The 19,864-nt window shown below is 30.2% G+C and overlaps 1 protein-coding gene across 2 annotated transcripts in view; it reads right to left on the minus strand.

The window, feature by feature from the left end:
- LOC119679885 (zinc finger protein 724-like) overlaps nt 1–16,689 on the minus strand; it is a 38,148-nt gene extending 21,459 nt beyond the window's left edge. For both annotated transcript variants that reach the window (XM_038092469.1, XM_038092467.1), the window contains exons 1-2: nt 16,592–16,689; nt 16,440–16,493 (exon numbers count right to left, since the gene is read on the minus strand). The gene's annotated coding sequence lies outside the window, so the exon portion shown is untranslated. The remainder of the gene's footprint in view (nt 1–16,439; nt 16,494–16,591) is intronic.
- Between the last annotated feature and the right edge of the window lie 3,175 nt (nt 16,690–19,864).

Raw genomic sequence — 19,864 nt, forward strand, 5'->3', positions numbered from 1 at the left:
GAAGCTTTCCCTTTGAGCAGCAATAGTATTGTATATATTTGCTGTTGGTTCCATTCGTTTTTTTTTGTTGTTGTGAATACTGTAAGTAACCCATCATAAAAGGCAGGAGAGCAGGAGAACAAACAAAACAAAGAGCAAGTGTATTAAATTATAATTATTTGTGCATGTCAAAGGGGCATGAAACATGCCTAATGAGACATTTGCTATGGTGAGGGGTATGGCAGTGGCAGTGTACACTCGTGCAATATGACATGATGTAGGAACGCTCAAGTCTGTCGTTTGGGGAGATTGTCAGTAACTCAAGCAATACTTGGCCAGTCGTGAGATACATTTTGACTACATTTGGTAACCAAGGTGTAAAGTACAAAGTGGAGGAAGCAAACCAAATGCTAAGCACAATTCAAGTATGCCAAATACTTAAGGTTCAAATATTCAACAACAACAAGTAAAATATAGTCTAGTTTTTCTAAGAAAAATATTAGATGTGGAAAGAAATTAACACAAATTTTGCTTATAAAGATATGATTAAAAGAAAACCATTAGACAAAATAGTATTGGTGAGATACGCCTAACTTTTAAAATAAGAAAAAGGATAACTACAAAAGCACCCACAACATGTCAATGGAAATAATGCGAAAGATACTCCTACATAAGCTCCATTTAAACAAAAATATAGCAGAGTTTTCGAAAAGTTGTGTAAAATTCTTGTTATCACTTCCAACTTCCTGGGACACATCCATCTGACAACGAATCAGCTAATTTCAACAACTTTTCCCAACACACAATTTGTCAATATCGCTTAGTCGTCAAGGTAACGATTTTGAGATTTGAACATTTTTATAAAAAATCCACCAAAAAAACAGTACACACCACCTCTGTGGTAGTGAAAAAGGTTACTCGTAATACTTAACTTTACTGAAATTCGTTTTCAATTCCGTATAATAGGAATATCGGACACTCATCAAAATTATATATGTGTACGAACAGTATAATATTTTTTATAAATCCTAAATAAATTTATAAATTCTTCTTCACCCTTATTCAATCTTCAGTTTACTCTCCAAAACCTAAAATCACCTTAACATGATGTTAATATAACACGTCTCTTTAGTAGTTCATCTTTCTTATTTGTTTATTAAAGCCTCAAAAGTAGGGCTTTATGAATAGACAATGTTTCAAGAAATAACACGGTCTCATTTCAAAAGAATCCTCAAAATCTTCCCAAGGACTACCTGTAACCCGCGGATCACCTGTAACTCACGGACCACCTGCAACCCACAGACCACCTGTTACATGCGCACCACCGCTTGGGAACTAATGCTTTATATCGATGTAAATTTAAATCATTAGCTGATTTCGTATCGACGAAAACTATTAACTCATTCCCTACGATATTATTAAACGATGCTGACAGCGACAGTGAACAGAATACAACATCTACCCATTTATTTCTTAGTTGTTCCTCTAGTACAAACGGAATAAATACATGTCTCTCATGCAAGAAGCATGATTTATCAGAAAGTGAAAGATTAAAGATAGCAGATCGCGATATACTTCTGCCCACTAATGACTAACAGTTATTGTTTTATAAACCCTTTTTTAAAGTCATGCAAATTTGATATCTGCAAAAATACTAAATACTTCTTTTTTGTTTTTTGTTTTTTAATAAAGGGAAATTCTTTTGCGTAATTAAATGGGTAGAAACATTAAAATTTATTTTTAAAATTAAACTTCTATAATAAGGAAGGCCTCACGCATTAGGAAGGCACAGAATGCAGGAAAACAGTTCAAGTGACAGGATAACGAGATTTTTCATAAGCAAGACCGGCAAACAATTTTAACAACCTCATTTCGTATACGAGTAACTTGCACTTAACGAACGGAAGTATGGACAAGAGACGTGCTCAACGTCGTTCAGAGTCAAAATCAGGCTCACGCGTGCAACAAAAGAACCAGGACGAACAAAAACGCGTCATATTGTGCGATTCACATTAATACCGAACAGGCTGACTAGCACTCTTCTTCTTCCTCTTCCCCTTCCTCTTCCTCTTGTCATTGTTATTAATTTTAGTAATATAATTATGGGTGCACGTTGCTGCTGCTTTGTTGAAGTTGTTAGGCGCGTTGGTAGCGCATTGGTAGTGCATTGGTTGCTTAAACGCCTGCCTGCTATTGTGTCCTTATGACATTTGAAATGTTCGGCATATGGATGTGGTCACAGGCTAAGCGTATTTGAATATTGATTTTTTTTCTTCAAATTTTATAATTATTATTTGCCCAACTTAATTTGATGTTGTATTTATAATTACTTTTTTATTGCTTCAGTGCCGTATTTGTACTATATTTAAACTTTGTAGACAGCATGTGTACAGGGGATATATACAGAGGATATGTATTTTAACAACATACCACTTGGTTGAATAACAATAATTAACTCAACTACAAAATCCTCGTATAATTATACACCGGGGACGAAAATTAAACCCCAATTTAAATTATTTTTAAAATAAAATTTTTGTTTTCTTTTAGTTAAAAAGAAGGTAGGAGGGAGACATATACAAAATATTAAAATATATCATGTTTATAAAAAAATTTCACGCATTTAAACGAGCAAAACAACTTTAAAAAATCCTTGACTTTTATAGTGTTTAGTGTCATACATATTGTAAATAGTAATTATAGAATTCATTAATAAAGATTTAATATTTTCTACTAATATTATTATATTAAAATCACTACTATAGTCGTATTGCTTCACTGTATAAGAAACCCAGAATTCTAATAGGCTTCGTTATACGAGTTAACATAGCTAGTTAACTTGAGATTGCTTAAATTACTTGAATCTTAAGCACGTTAACTGGTCTGGTGCTATAACAAATCATTAAAATAGTAATATTTATACCAAAAAAGGTACAAATTTTTACCACTTTGGTACAAGTGAAATTCATTAGAAATGTTTTCAATTGATCAAGATGTTAGACAACTGTTCGAACTATTAGGTTGTTCGGAAAGTAATTTCGTATTTTCCCGACAGAGGATCTAATTGTGTTTTTTTGCATCCAACTTCACACTTAAGCCGTATAATTTGTATATGCTTTGCGAGCTCTTATAGCAAGGCTTGTGTGTGAAAAATTCTAATTACTTATACGCAGTAGTTTTTGGTTGGTGCCCTTTTAAATATGGAGAGCGATAAGCAGCATTTTCGACATATCATACTCTTTTACTACAGAAAGGGTAGAAATGCTGTTCAAGCCAGAAAGAAATTGACCGATGTGTATGGAGAAGATGTGTTGACAGTACGCAGTTCCAAAACTGGTTCGATAAATTTCGATCCTGCAATTTTTATGTCGAAGTTACACCACGTTCCGGAAACCTGGTTGAAGCTGATAAAGACGCGATAAAGGCATTAGTTGATGAAAACCGGGAAATAACAACACATGAGATCGGATTGCAGTGAAAATTATCTTTATTTCCACAAAAAAAAACGAAATTACTTTCCGAACAACCTAATATTTTGAGATATATAATATTTTGAGCATCGTACCTTAGTGTACGATGCTCATATACTTAAAATCTTAGTATTTGATAAGGAGTATTTGATTTACAATTTATCCAATTCGATGCCCATGCTTTTTAGAAGCGATTGACGACTAAGTACGACTAAAATATTAAACATTCAGAAAAAGCCATAAAAATGACCTCTGTGCTAAATATAAACCGAGACTTTAAAAATCAAAATAACTTTTCAGAAACATATGAGAAACACATCAAGAAGTCTTAATTTCTTAACAAACAAATAAATATAAAGTACAATAAATTTAGGAATTCAAAATTCATTTTGGATTCAGAAATGAAAACTTCTTAACGAGTAAAGGAACCTGGATCATGTACTATCTTGCATCTTGCAAAGTTTTTTGACTGCATCCATTGCATATGAGAAAAGAAGCTATGTATCAATATCAATGACAAAGATATGGACATATGTATATCAAGTTTTTATTTTCTATTTTTTAAATTATTAACAATTTTCGGATTTAGGATTCACTGAGCTTAAATTTATAATCTGTTTTTTAACTAAAGATATAGGTCCCTGACAAGAACAGATTAACATTCAAATATTGAAATTTAGACATATGAACTTAGTTTATTCATTAAATTTGCAATAAAAATAAATATTTTTACCTACAGCCCCTCAAATTGTTCCAACAATTTTAAAAATCAAAAACTAGAAGTTAGTGTCGCACATTGTAGAATATAGTTATTGCTTATTTTGTTTTGCTCTTCAATTTTGGAGAAGAGTAATCTTAGAATATGGTCCACCATTTTCATAGTATCCACTATATCTTTAATGTCAATAAAAATAGTAACTTGGATGAAGTTGGGAATCCTTTTGTTTCAATGTTTGATATTTAAATGGTGTATTAAACGCAATTTAGCTATATAGAAGCAAGTACATCTTTCTGTTATATATAACCCACATACGTATTGTGACAATATACATTGAGAATATAGAATTTCCAAAACGAAGTTTTCATTCATTTTTTTGCTTAATACAGATATATAAACCAAAGGTATCCGTGTCTTTAAGTTCCGTTCTGTGCGTGGTCAAATTATTATCTCTTTATATATGTTTTATTAATATTAATTTTTTATCTTTTTTTTTTTGTATGGATTTTGTACGAAAAATTTATATTTTATATTTTAAAAAATTAAATAACTGCTAAATTAATTAACAAGCTGATCCATATCCTACAAGCCGTTTTAAATATATTTTATACATATTTTTTTTTGCGAATCTACTTATGCTACATAGTTCGCGTGTAGAACCACATATTGTGCAATGAGAGTTTTCAGAATATTAATAATAAATAACTCATTTACTTGCAGTACTAAATCAACCAGTTTCAGCTTCTATTCCTGCTGTTCACACGCCATTGCTGAGTTGGTTCCAGAGCATAAAACACATACCGTTCTTCTAAAATAAATCGAGTTGAGTTGCCAAGAACAGCTGCTTTGTTTGAAAAAGTTTTACACAAATAAACTCGGCATAATTATGAATATCGAAACCCACACATATTCCACATGTGAATCTGCAACTACACAGGACGGAAGATATAATTCAATTCATATCAAAATACATCTACTGCATTCATTTACACGTATATGGGTAAGAATGTGCCCGAACGCTTTAGGTATATCGCATGGCCAACATCAATCACAATAAATTCTCCAGCCCTTCTTGGGCTCTACATCAAACGTTATTTTACTTTTTGTTTAAGTTCAAAATTTCTTCCTTCTTTTTCATTCGCATTGTAAAAATAATAATTTCGGCACTTCATCATGAAATTGTGTTTCTTTCGTGATTCCCTGCGGAAATTTCGCTTTTATGATTGCTGCGGCTCTGCTCTGTCGCATCTTAGGAGCTGAACTGCCTGCCTATGATGCTGCAGGATTTGCTTCATCGCACCAAACTGTTATGTTCTTTAAGTAAAGACAAACATACGGCCAACAAGGATACGCGCACAACAGCTCGATGTTAGCGTCTGGAGGAAATTGAAGTTTGCTTGCACCTTGCACACTTCTTTATCTTTGCCTTTCGGTTTCATTGTTTGTTCCTTTTGTGCGGAAATTGTGTGAAAATTTCTTGAATTGTTTTTAAACTTTTTATTTATTTGATTTAATTTTTATTATTTTTCCAACAGTTTTGACAGGTGTTTGCACCTTCGTTCCGAAGGTTTTTTTTTCTTTTCCAAATATGAGCCGAAAATCAATGAAACCAAATTATGTAGAAAATAGGGAAGAAATGTAAAATTACTTTCAAATCTTTCTTATTAAATTCGACAGAACCAAAAATACTTCAATAAATATTTCATAAAACAACAGACTCCATAACAGCTGTCTGGTCAGCTTCTTCCATTTCAAATACGAGTAGAAGGAATTACTAATAATCTTAGGTGCTATTGGGTAATTTTTGTATTCCTTATATTGGTATTTAATTGGTTTCTGTTTTTTTTTCTTCTGTTATTTTTTTCTTCTGCTTTTTTTTCTTCTTATAGAAGTTTTTACTTTAATGTGATCCTTTCCTGCAAGAAATGTGATATACTTGGTTTATGATAACACAGAAAACTTCTTACTTAACTTGGTCCTGAACTGTTCTACATTTAGGTAACACCAGGATAGATTTCAAAGTATCAAATTTGATAATAATTAATGAATTGAGTTAATTGTATTTTTTTAATCAACTAACACATACATATAAAGTTTTTATCATAAGTTATCATAAGTTATTGGATTATTAACATATTCTTAAACCCTATTTTTAGAGGTCAAAAGGATATAACTTACTTTAAAAATCTATCTATTTATTTTCTATTTTTAAAATTTATATCAAAAGATTATAGATACTCTTAAACTCAAACCTTAAATCGGTATAATTGTATAATTGCTGTTATCAAAATTGCATAGGTCGATAAAATGGGTCGATAAATGACCCATTTTACGCCAAATTCGAACGTCCAGTGACATCAAGGAATAACTAAAGTTAATCTAAGCGAAAAATAGTTAAAAGCCCAAATCTTTGAAAAAATTAAACAGCGCATATAGAGATGAATTGAACCCAAAAATGGAACCAGGTAAAAAAAACATGAAGCACTAAAAGCAATCAAAAGTGAACCATGTGATCCAAGTAATCCAAGAAGCGGCCAAAACCTAGAAGAAGTTCAATATACAATAGCAGATCGTTTATATACCGGAAGTCTTACTGAGGATCTATTTGCCACCAGACTCAAAACGAAACAGATAGATTATTGGACATATTAGAAGACAGCAATTTCATTATATATTTATTCTGTTATTTATTTATTTATTCGGCGCAGCTATATGGTCAGCCAAAAATTCAATTAATTAATAAAATAATAAAATTTTATTTTTGTAATCTAATACTATTCGAAGTACCTTATAATAAGAGTAAATACTGAGTCTAGTATATTGCACTGAATCTAATCTTATGTCTTTCGCATTTCCAGGATTGATAGGACAAAGAGTTGAAGTCTAGCTGCACCCAAAAATATAGGCTACTAAAATAAAATTTTAAAATTAAAATTAATGGTAAGTTTTTAATGTAAGAACACCGGATTGCTATTAAATTCTACACATTTAGAAATTTTATTTATTGTATTTCACGTAATGTAAATGCGAGAGGTTATCCCACGGCCTAAGAAACGAAAAGAATTATATGCAGATTAAGATAGTTCACTTTAAGGAAAAATAGTAAGTAAACAAATAAAGATAAAAAGAAAATCTTTTTGTTGAAATTATTAATTAGATAACTTTAAAACTTTAAGAAAAATAAAATTTTTTGCAAAAATGATTAAAAATTTTCCAAATAAATCAACTTCAAAACATAATTTATCAAAACATTCCCGAACCCATTTCATCACATGGATGTAATAAATATACAATTCAAGAACATTTAAAAAGCCAAAAATTGATGTATGTTGTAAATCTTTTCGAATGAACTCTTCTTCAGATATTGAAGAATATTTTGATACTACTTAGATATTTGAGATATTGAAAAATATAATTCTCTTAAACAAGCTGAATATCGTAAATTCTGAAGATACACCCCTCAACCTATACGATTTTTTTCGTTTTCTGGACCAAAAAATCACCTCCCTTATTTATGCTACTTTAATACGAAACAACTTGTATATAAGTATTTAAATTTTCATAGACTTCATTTAGTATTGGAGGCTGTTATATTATAATTCTCGTTCAATTTAAAATCAATCTTCTTTTAAAATGAAATCAATATAGCCTATATGTTAGAAATTATTTTAATATAAAATATGAATATTCTGATATGTAGACTCACGTATTTGCAATTCTTGTTTATCATAAAACATTTAAAAGGCCCTAAATTGGTGTATTTCGTAAATCTTTTCGAATGAACTCTTCTTCAGATATTGAAGAATTTTTTGATACTACTTAGATATTTGAGATATTGAAGAATAGGATTCTCTTAAACACGCTCTATCTCGTAAATTCTGAAGATACACCCCTCAACCTATACGATTTTCTTCGTTTCCGGGACCAAAAAATCACTTCCCTAATTTATGCTACTTCAATATGAAGCAACTTGTATATAAGTATTATAATTTTCATAGGATTCATTTAGTATTGAAGGCTGTCATATTATAATTCTCATTCCGTTTAAAATCAATCTTCTATTAAAATGAAACCAATTAGTATATATGTCAGAAATTATTTTAATATAAAGTTTGAGCATACATAGATTCGCATCAATCACTCAGGACAGGTAGTAAATTTGCTAATCTTTTTCATCAGATAAAATGCGTTGGAGGGCTGCGTAATATTATAATTCTTCTTCGCTTTAAATTAGTCTTCCAGTAAAAGAAAGCTCATTTGATATAATTGTAATAACTGATTTTAATATATAATTTTAGATTTTTACCATTCTGCTGTTTCTTTAAACGATAAAGGAACAAGTATTAAATGATGACAATAAAAAAAGTTTAACAGAGGCATTAAACATTTTTTGAATTAATAAAAAAAGCTATGATTTATATAAGTAATCAAAATAACAATTGCTGTTCAAATCTTACTCTTTCATAGATATTAAGTAATACGTGTGCAGGTCCCACGATTACAATACTGATTAATCGTACAATTCTGTTTTTTATGTATGGTTTGATAAAATATTTGAAATGAAAGTAATATACATACATATATTGTACCGATCAGATGCACTTAGTACATTGTAACTGTTAGGAACAATCCCGTTGCTATATAAGTTTTTATATACTTGTAAAAAGTCCATGAAATTTTATATGAAACAGATCTAACAGAATATTTGCATTTAAGGCATTTGTGTAATATTGGATGCAAGAAGAGATTCGATGCTTAGATACCCGATAAACTAAGTGAAAAGATAATGTATGAAATATCCATCTGCAAATTACTGCTATAAAACGAGTGGTAACGAATAATGAAGCAGAAATTTGATGAAGCTGCTGGAATATCATTTATAATTGAATTACTCTACTGATAAGTTTCTATACTAATATGGTACTAATGAAAAATTCATATATAATGTAAAAAGTGACAATTTTTTTTGAACAATTACTGAATTAGTTACTTCTGTCTTAATGACATTGTTTTTTAATATATTCAGATCTAAAAATATGGCGTAAAGACAACATCTTAGCATGATAAATACTAACCGGAATCTGCTGAAACGAGACAAATGGTAAAGAAACACCGACGATGCCCAAAGCGATAGTAACCCAAAAAAGATAATGACACCGGAAAATATCTAAAAGCTCCACAAAATCATTTTGCAAACCGTAGAGTAAAGTTATAGGAGATACGTTACACCTTCAGGAATTCAATGGAGCATGTTTGCTTCAACTTACATAAACATTTGTTTATGAGAAAGCTATGGTAGTCGCCTTTGCTGACAGTTAATCAAAAATAACACCGTGTTGAAGATTATGAGAGCTGTATGGAACTGTTGAAGCAGTTTTATCCTGCTTTTTGTAATAATGGATCCACCATTTTGCTCCAGAGTGGAACTGACAGTAAGTTATGTGTAAACTTTAAGGCCAAAGACGAATCATTCTACAAGAGAGGCATCGAAATGTTAGAAAAACGCTGGAATAATTGTATTACTGTCAAAAGAAACTTTGTTGATAAGTAAAGTTTATCTGTTGTCAAATTAAAGTTTTTTTATTGATTGTTTTGTCGATTCAATAGCCGATGTATCACTTAATTATAAAGTTGGTATGTTAAAACTCCTCAATGAGTTGGCGATGACAACCACATACGAGTTTTATCACAATGTTGACTTAAAACAGCGAATGGACATTCATCGGCTTTACGAGTTTGGTCATGTCATGAGAATAGATAACAATAATCCATGGAAAAGGGTTTTTAAAACATTGAAAAAAAAGACGTATAGAAACACCATATCACCGCTGGAATGATATAGTTGAAGGACAGTAATCGCACTTTTTATTTTTTTTGTTTTTCATTACTTTATTTATCGAATCTTTCTAAATATAAATTGACAATAATTTTGCGAATCCTAAAAAACTAACATGTATGCTATTGAGCTAGGCTATTCATATTTATCAATGATTTTCTTTTATGGCGATTTAGTGCAGTGGCAAAAATAAATGTCGTACATGAGGATTTGGATACGACTTCAGTAATCGCACTTGATGTACAAAACTGAAGCAGGACGCACTCAGCAGAGGCACTTGAAAAGTCATATACGCCTATAAGTCATATAAATGAGATATACATCAGGCGAAACCCGTTAACAGAATGTTATGACCATTTAGGTAAGTAAGTCAGACTCAGATATATTTTAACTTATATGTAATGTAATTCTTTTTAATAAATAATACAACAGGAGCTCTTGATGGTACACATATAATCAAGTAGCTGCTGAAATCTTATATAAAATAAAGTTTAGAGGGATTTTTGAGGAATAAAGGATATAAGAATGTTAGTTTCAATGGTAGTAGTAAATAAAGAAGAAAATTCTTACTAAATGAATCATAAAACCTATTTTCTTAAAAGATTAACTATTTATTATTGTACATAATGAATAAATGCAAATATAAATATTACCACTCACACAAATTAAATCCTTTTAAGATTATTATGAATAATAAGTTCAAATGTAAACTAAAAATGGGTACACCATTGAGTCTTTAAGGATTAAAGTATTTAAATTATTTCAAAGAAATGAACGACATTGCAGAAATTTCCATAAAATTGAAAACAATAGCCCTAGCCCAAAGCAATGACATTTAAGCGCAACTATACAAAAATATTTATTAAAATGAATAAATCATGAAAACAGGGACTTGCTTGGCCTCCTCGCAACGCCAGTTTACATTAGGCATTAGGAATTAGGAATTAATAACTTTTGTGTCCACAATGAACAAGCGACTAAATGCGAAAGCATCAAAGTATTTACGGCGAACAACGAAGCACAACACAAAGCACATAATTGGCATTAACGACAACGTTAACGTTGGCGGCGACAGCGGCGTTAACGCAGCGAATTGTTTGTGATGTTTTCTAAATCATTCCTCGCTCCCATTAATGCTGATTTAAGTGTTGACGCAGTTGTTACTGTTTATATGTAATTGCACACAAACTGTTGGTATTTGGCATTTAAAATTGTACATCTCCCAGATAATTTATTTACTTAGGTCCTTTATAGAAACGTTTACACACACACACACAAATACACATTTACAAAATAAAATTAATAACAACTTACATTTTTATAAAATTCTTTAATACCTACAGTAAACAGTTAACAGAAAGACATACCAACAAAATAAAGAGGCCAGATATGCACACGACGAACATAGACGCATTAAACAGAATTACTTAACAGCTTTGCATAAGAAAACATCGAAACATCAATAACACAAGGGTGTTCGGTAGTAACTAATTTAAGTTCCTACTTAAATTTAATTGAATCCTAAATACTAAAAATGCTGGCATTGCATTAACATCAGCATCATCTCCATTCAAATCAGCAGTTTGCGTCAGCAAAACGCCATCCACATATACACAACAGTTTGACGTTTTTCAAAGTTTCTGTTACTTCGATTGCAGTCTTCTTTGTTGTCATTATTTAAATGTCTAACAATTGACAGATTCGCCCGGTTTGGGGTCGTCACACACAGAAACAGCAATCGAAACTTACTTACGTACTTTACAACTGCTTGTTCCAGCGCACAAATATTTCAATTTACGTTAGACGTTTTTCGTTTTACGTTTTACGTTTTTCGTTTACGTTATTATGAATATGATTATTTATTCTAAAATTAATATCTGCATATTGTTTGTTATTGAAGGAAAGGTGTCAGTTCCGTTACGTTCGAACTATAATAATGGAATAAAAAATTAAAACTTTTGAAAACAGCTTATGACTGTGCATAAATACGTATAATAATACGTTTTTGTTGTTGCGTTTTGTTATAACCATCGCCTGTTGTTCTTGTATTGGCGATGGTAAGTAAATTTACACTGGCATAGCATGTGTGTGTCGCTGCTTGTGCTTGTTCTTGTTTTGCGCTCGTCAGTAGAAGATTTGGTATGTAAGCCTGTTATTGGATTAACGTAACCAAACCAACCCATTTTATTGTTATCCTTTTCAAAAGCAGTCATAATATTTCACATTTTGTAAATTGAAGCTTTATGTCTGTCCCTCATTCAAAGCACACAGCATGTGCGTAACACGGGTTTAAGCGACGGGGGAGTTGTTGCTGACTTTGATAAACGTGTCATATTTGTTTGACTTGGCATACTCGCGTTAGAACGGAAGAGGGGAGAGGGTTGAGGGTGAATTGAGTTGTGATTTTTCGTTTAACACTACAACAAATCGAATATTGAAATTCCGGCAATGATATAATAAATTAGTTAGTAAAGTGTACAGTCAGTGCATATTCTAGTGACAGTTGAACCGCTAATCCTTTCATGTTCAGATTGCGCTGTTTAACGCTATGGGAAGTCCCGAAGATTTATTCTGCATGTTATAGAAATAGGATAAATTTTAATTAAACTACTTATATAAGGGTGGCAAGTATTTGAAGAAAAGGTGAAGCTGTCAAATATGTAAAAAAAATTTAAAACCGTAGCAGATGAGACATTTATTTGTTCCTTATTTTTACGTAAATTGGAATTAAAGGCAATGGAAGATAACAGTAAGTATAACAATTTTAAAAAAGGAAAACCGACAAGCAGTCAGAATAAGTTGGATTTCTATTTAGTATGAGCTAATGGAGTTTTTTATTGTTAAATCTGGATGCAATTTAGATTTACTCTCGATCTGTCAAATTTTGTTGATCCATCGGACATTTTTAGAGTAATCTAACATTTTTCAAGTAGTGTAAGTAGACATTTATATCTTTCACAAATACATATATCGAATCCAATCACAATTTATCTGTGAAATCATATAAAACAGGTGTTAATTGCAGAGTAATCTTTCAACTCTGGCAAAATATCTAGAGTGTTATAAATTGATCTTGACTGATTGACTGTTCTACATTTTGCCCTAGATTTACTAATCAAATTTGCAGTAAAAGTGCATTAAAAAAGCATCTCGTCGATTGAATAAATTACCCCAGATTTAACAATCGAAATTGCCATCAGTTACACATCAAAACAAAACAAAAATCGCAATAGGAATCACTACTGTCCTGTGAAAAGTTTTAATAAATTAATGTAATGTAATAAAAAGAAAATTATTCATTAAAATCTTATAATTTTTATGTTTTAGTGAAACATTACTGATATTAATAATTTTAATTTAAAATTTTTAACGCATGCGTTAAATCGGAATGCCTATATGGATCGGAAACCTGACTTGCCATGCCTGCGCAACATATTAGGCATATGGGGCCTAGAACGATTTTAAATTAAGAGTTATGGAGAATAACGCAACAAACAAACATAAACAGTGAGACAAAAATGAAGTATGGTTTGATTGGAGACACACTACGTAAGCCTTATGAAAATATCGCGCATTCTGCACTTACTTGAAACCCCCAGGGGACAAGGCGCAGAGGCGGACCAGCAATGATCTGAAGGATAGTTCAGCAGGAGACGATCAAATTGTTAAACGAGTTGAGAGCAGTAGCACACAATACAGACACCAGTGGAAAACTTTTATAGACTCGTTAAGCTCCTAATAGAGTACGGAAATAATAATAATAATTTTATTATAATTCATATTAATTTTAAATTATAGGATTGTTGTTAAAGTAATTAAATTTTTTTTTATGAAAACAAAATACGATTATTTATATAAAATCTATATATATCTATATATTGTCCATTATAGTCTAATACCCTTTACCATCTATTTAGCAGTAACATAATCAGGCCTATTCTGAATACTCCCAGCGAAAAAACTCCCTATTCCCACGCTGTTCCCGAACACACAGCTCCCTTATTCTGAATCGCTAGGGAGACAGCAGTTTCGTGAACAACAACAATTTCAAATTTGTTTTGTTAAATTTTGGCAACCATGCCACTTTTTAATGACCAAAAGTGAGAAAATGAGCAAAACAAAAAAAACAGTTGCGTATCATATGTTGATTTAAATGTTAAAATCGCATTATTTGTTTGCTGCACAAATTATTAGAAATAAATATAAATAATTTTATAAGTGATTAATGAAAAACTTTTATTTTAATGAGAAAAATAAAAATATAAAAAGAATTGTGCAGTTGTTGGTGTTCATTTATATAAAAAATTTTCAAAAACTTTAAAAATGCATTCAATTGCATTTCGAATATTAACGGAGGATTTGGCTCAAGAACATGAGCAAGAAATTTTGAAACAGAGGATCAATCGGAGAAACTTGCGAGACGCAGCAAATCCACTTGAGCTGCCTAATTTCTTGTAAGTACAAATGTAAATTTAATTTGGTTTTAAAATAAACGTTTGTTTCATTATAGATTTCAAAAATATTACAAAGTAAATAAACCAGCATTTATTTACCTGTTAGAGGAACTTACTGAGGAACTACAACCAGCAAAGAAGCAGTTTGCAGTTGCTCCAATTGTGAAATTGAGCGGTTGTTTGCATTTCCTTGCTGAAGGAGCTTATCAGACATCAGACATTAAATATCACATTAAAATATATTCGAAAAATTTATTATTATTGGTTACTTAAATGTTAAATTTAACTCTTTTCTAAATTTTTAACTAATTAAAAAAACCTTACGTTATGATATCAATTCTTCAATGTCTTTATTTTCAAACATGCACTGCTTTTATATAAAATTTGCGTAAATGATAATTTACTTTTTTTATATAATTAGGATAGAAATGTCCTTCATGCTTCAATTAATGAACTAATAATAGTTTATACCTGTGCAGATCTTACAATAAAAAAGAAGCAATGTTTTACCTGTACATAATTGCAGTTTATTTTAACTTATTCTAGGAATCCATTTATTTCAGAATTTGGTTTCCTTTCATTTTTCTATTGTTTTAAAAACAATAGTTAACACTTTAATTAGTGGAAAAAACCCGTGTGAATAAAATAAATAAATAAAAATTTAAATATTTCAAATTTGTTATACTTTTATTAAAATAATAATTTTAATAAAATATATTAAATGAAAATTTTGTTATATTAAATTTATTAAAATATATTCGGAAAACTAATCAAAAAATAAAACTTTGAAAATATTAAATTTATTGTAATAATTTTATTATAATAATAATTTTATTAAAATATATTCAAAAATCTGATCATTTTCAGTTACTTTTATATTAAATTAAACCATTTTTAATACTTTTTTAACTTGTGTCCCCAACAATTTGGTAGGGAGAGAATTTGTGCAAAATTAGGAAAAAACTCCCATTCTCATGCGATTCAGAATAGGGGAATTGGGAACAGGGAACATACCAAATTTATTCAGAATAGGGGAATTGGGAACAGGGAACAAACTCCCATTCCCTTGCGATTCAGAATAGGCCTGAATACCATTTCAAATTTTTTTACTTTCATGACAAAAAGCTAATGCAGATAATTTTCAACCTTTTTATTTAAAGCCAATATTTTACCGTCTAAAACATTTTTTTGAACCTGAAGAATCCATATATCAATATTTTAAAACTTATGCATTTTAAATGAACTCGATCATCGAATTCGATAGACTTAATGTCTCAACGATCCCATAAATTGTTATTTGCCAGTTTGTATCAAGTAGTGCTCTTAATAGTGATGGAATCTTTAACATCAAAATTGGCAAATCAATTTTGACACTGCATAATAATTTTATTCCTTTCACAACATTTTTACCTATTCGATAGTAAAACAGTAAAACATGTCAAAAATACTGGTTTTCACATTTCATATTTGAAAGAGCACCGACCAAGAACTACTACGTAGTTAAGGTTATGCTTAAGAGACGGCCGGCCTTGTACCCAAAGCCAACTTGAGCTCCCGGGGTCATACTATGCACTGTTAATACTCAGATGAGAAGAATTTCTAAAAGAACCACTGCGGTCGGCGTACGAACAACGTTAATAGGCACATATCCGTTATTTAAGCGGAAGCAAACCAACCTGACAAGGCTATAAACTTGGCCAAGTTTCTTAGTTTGGGTACCTAACGTACATTACCTGATTCTAGGTTCCAAGAACAGTCGGGTCTACATCCCGAAGCCACTCGTTTATAATTACAAATGTAATAATAAAAAGAGTATAAGATTTATAATTTGAACAATTATGTCTACCCGCAATCAAGAAAATATAAGAGAGCCCAATATTTACAATAGTAATAATAGTTAGGTAAATATAAAAAAATTTTAATAGTTATTCAAATTAACAAATTACTTTAATCAATATAATGTCTTCAAATGGAGTACTCACCTGGGTGCTTTACCCAAAACTGTAAATTTACGTCAGTAAAAAAAATTATGAGATCTGTAAGAAATGTCACTTTTTAATAAAAATTCTATGATTTTTCTTGCAAATTAATTTTTTAAATGGATTTACAAGAAATATTTACGCTATATACTCACCTTTTTAACATAAATAGCGGAAATGTATATCTTTCTATTTGAATAAGCAAATCATCGAGTCAACAATTAGAGAATGAATACACTTTTAACTGCTCTATCTGAAAAATATATAGAAAAAACTTTAAAATTATGAAAATAATAACTGTCGTTTAAAGATTATAAACGCATACTATGATTTTTGTAAAAAATCTCTATTAAGAGAACAACGGAGAAGTAGTTCAAAATTAAGGTAATTAACGAAAATAAAGTCTATGTAGTTACTTAAGCAAATGCTCCAGTGTTCGCGACATTCAAGTCTAGCGACAAGTCCTCTATGTCCATATTTAAATTCAAATTACGAATTAGACATGTTAAAAAAGGTTGTTAGTGTGTCACCGACCTTGCTACAAAATCGTTCATTTTAAAATATACAGACTCCCAGACTCTCAGTTAATATGCATGGGTTTTTAGAAAGTGAAATTATTTCACTATATGAAGTTCATACTTAATTCATGTCATATCAGTAATCTTAATGGCATAAGGCCATAACGTACAACATTCAATCGTTAAGTACAATAGGTTTTCTGTTAAGTTCAGAACACTGATATCAAGTCTCAAAATAATGTTTCTTGTGCTACAGAGTCAGATTTTACTGAAAATGTTGGCTCTAGTGATCAATTACAAGATCTAGATACCTATGAGAAAAACATTGACGTTAGTGATGTTATTACGAATATATCAGAATCAGCTACTTGGCCACCAGTATGAAATATTAAAAAAAATTGATCATATCATAACTGCGGGTCCAGTGCAATGTCTCAACCCAGGTTAACAAACTTGGCAACTTTGTCAATCGAAAACGAAATTACACAAAACATAGACTTTAATGCAGTAGTAAGAGAGTTTGCCGATAGAAAAGCCGGAAAAGTAAAATTTTATTAATATTATCAAGAATAAATGTTTGAAATTATTAAGAAAGTACATTAGTATAAATGAATATTTGTTTTTGTTATATATAAAAATACTTAATATGAAGTTCATTATGCCTTGTTGTTTTCAAATTTCTGCTATTAGTTTTACGTATAATAAAAAGTATTTTTATGACAAAATATTATTTTATAATTTCATTACCCTAATCATTCCATACAATTGTTTTTTTCGCTTTTTTAATGGTTTGCAATGCCGAGATTTCTACAGCATCCCCTACCTACTATAGTGCTAAACCGTCACTGAACTTTATACAACTCTCGGAAACTTGCGTTTCGTCCATCGATTGATCTAGACTTACAAACGGACTTGCAAATATCAAAGAAAGATCATTCCTTCGTCATGCACAATACATATCACCTAAAGATCAGAATCCACGAAGCTGTAGCATTCACTGATGTTTTAAAAGTGATAAAATGTATTTTAAAAAATATATTGATGCGGAAAATATGTATGAGGAAATAATATCGTGAGCAATCAAAAAATACCTAACAAATCAGACCTAACAAATTTATCAAAACTCTAGGGATTAATCCCGCACATCTCCAGGATAAGATAGAATTAATAATCGTTGTAATTAGAGTTTATGGGATTATGCAATTGAAAGAATAACACTTATAATAAATCTAATTTCTCGAGTAGACTCTTTTCAAAAGTTCTAGAAATCCGAAAGAGTCATTACATTCCCAAAAAAATATAACCTAATCCCGCGTTCTCTCCTAAGAAATATAATAAAAATTGAGAATTGATTAAATGCCCTTTCGTCTACTTAAAACATTAAAAACATAGTAATACATAGGTATTACGCATAACACAGTATGAACTTCAATATGAATTGAAGTCAGTATGAATAATAAAAATAATAGCAGTAACAAGTTATATACGTACCTTAACATTATGTAATGTTTTTGATATATATGGTCAATTCCCCCAAACTCATGCACAATACTTTACTTGTGGGTATGTCCCCTTACATTGGACACCATCCTTCTGAGAATACTCTTAAAATTACTACATTATAATGTATGTAAACTAAAGCCTTCTTCAAAAGTGAACTTATATAAACAGCTTCCAGAAAACTGCCAGAAAACTCAGTTATTAATAAAACCAAGAAAACGATAAAATGATATTGCGCATTTGATCCATTTCATTTAAATGGAAAGACAATAGTGAGTGTTGTAAAAAACATATGCAATGAACTGTAATGAAACAAAATAAATGAATTGTTAAATTAATCCAGACCACTTTTTTTTAAATTTTGTTTTAAACCGAATTTAATCTAAATAATCTAATTACTTTATATTAAAGGTAAGTAATTCTTAAGACTTACACCGATGTAGACCATAGATTATGGCTTTGCGCCATGACTTGATGTAAAAATCACCGTGTAGCTCTTTGAATCATAGCTGCATTTCTTTGCGAGATTAGTGCTTTCTTCTCTACTACTTTCCTTTGTCCTCCTCTCTACTGCATTCCATGTTTTGGGTTATATATTTGACAATTTCACGTTATTCTTACGAGAACAATCCAAGAGTGGAAATTACCTTTGACGCTGGCCAATAACATACTGAAGCGTTTATTTCAATATCGTTACAGTTGTATAAATGCACATAATCTGATGAACAAGAATTCCATGAAGGCTTTTATCGAATCCACCGAAGTTCAATTTCCATATAACACTTAAATTTTATTTAATTAATAAATCATATTTTTTAACAAACTTGCTCTGAACAATTATTAAATAAAACAAAATGCAACACTCTCAGTTGAATTGTAATTCGAAAATAAATGTTGCCTACTTTATAGCGCATTTTAAATTCCATGTAGAACTTAATAGAAACTGTTATAATATTTCCGTTAAAATTTCTTTTACAAAAAAAATTTTTTTTTGGCATTAAAATGTTAATTTGTTATTAAAATTAGAAAATATATAGTTTTTGTTTTCACATTTTATATTAAATTATTATCATTATTTGTTTAAATATACATTATATATTTACTAAAAGAAGTTATGATTATAATTTAAAATTATAAAAGTTGTATAACAGTTAAAATCATTTATAATTTTATGGTTCGTTTTTATGGTTATTTTATATAGCAAAGAGAATTTACATGTGAGTATTATTTTACTACCACAATTCTTTTTTTCACCACGTTCTATGTTTTTTTGCACATGATTGAATACACATTTAATTTTTCTCATATCTAATTTAAAGTTGTGTCCATAAAGCACTATGTAGTGCTAGTATAATATTATAGAAATAATAAACTCAGTTTAAAAAATGTAATTAAATATTAATATAATTA

Source organism: Teleopsis dalmanni, chromosome 2 (genome assembly GCF_002237135.1).
Source record: "Teleopsis dalmanni isolate 2A chromosome 2, ASM223713v2, whole genome shotgun sequence".
NCBI lineage: Eukaryota > Metazoa > Arthropoda > Insecta > Diptera > Diopsidae > Teleopsis > Teleopsis dalmanni.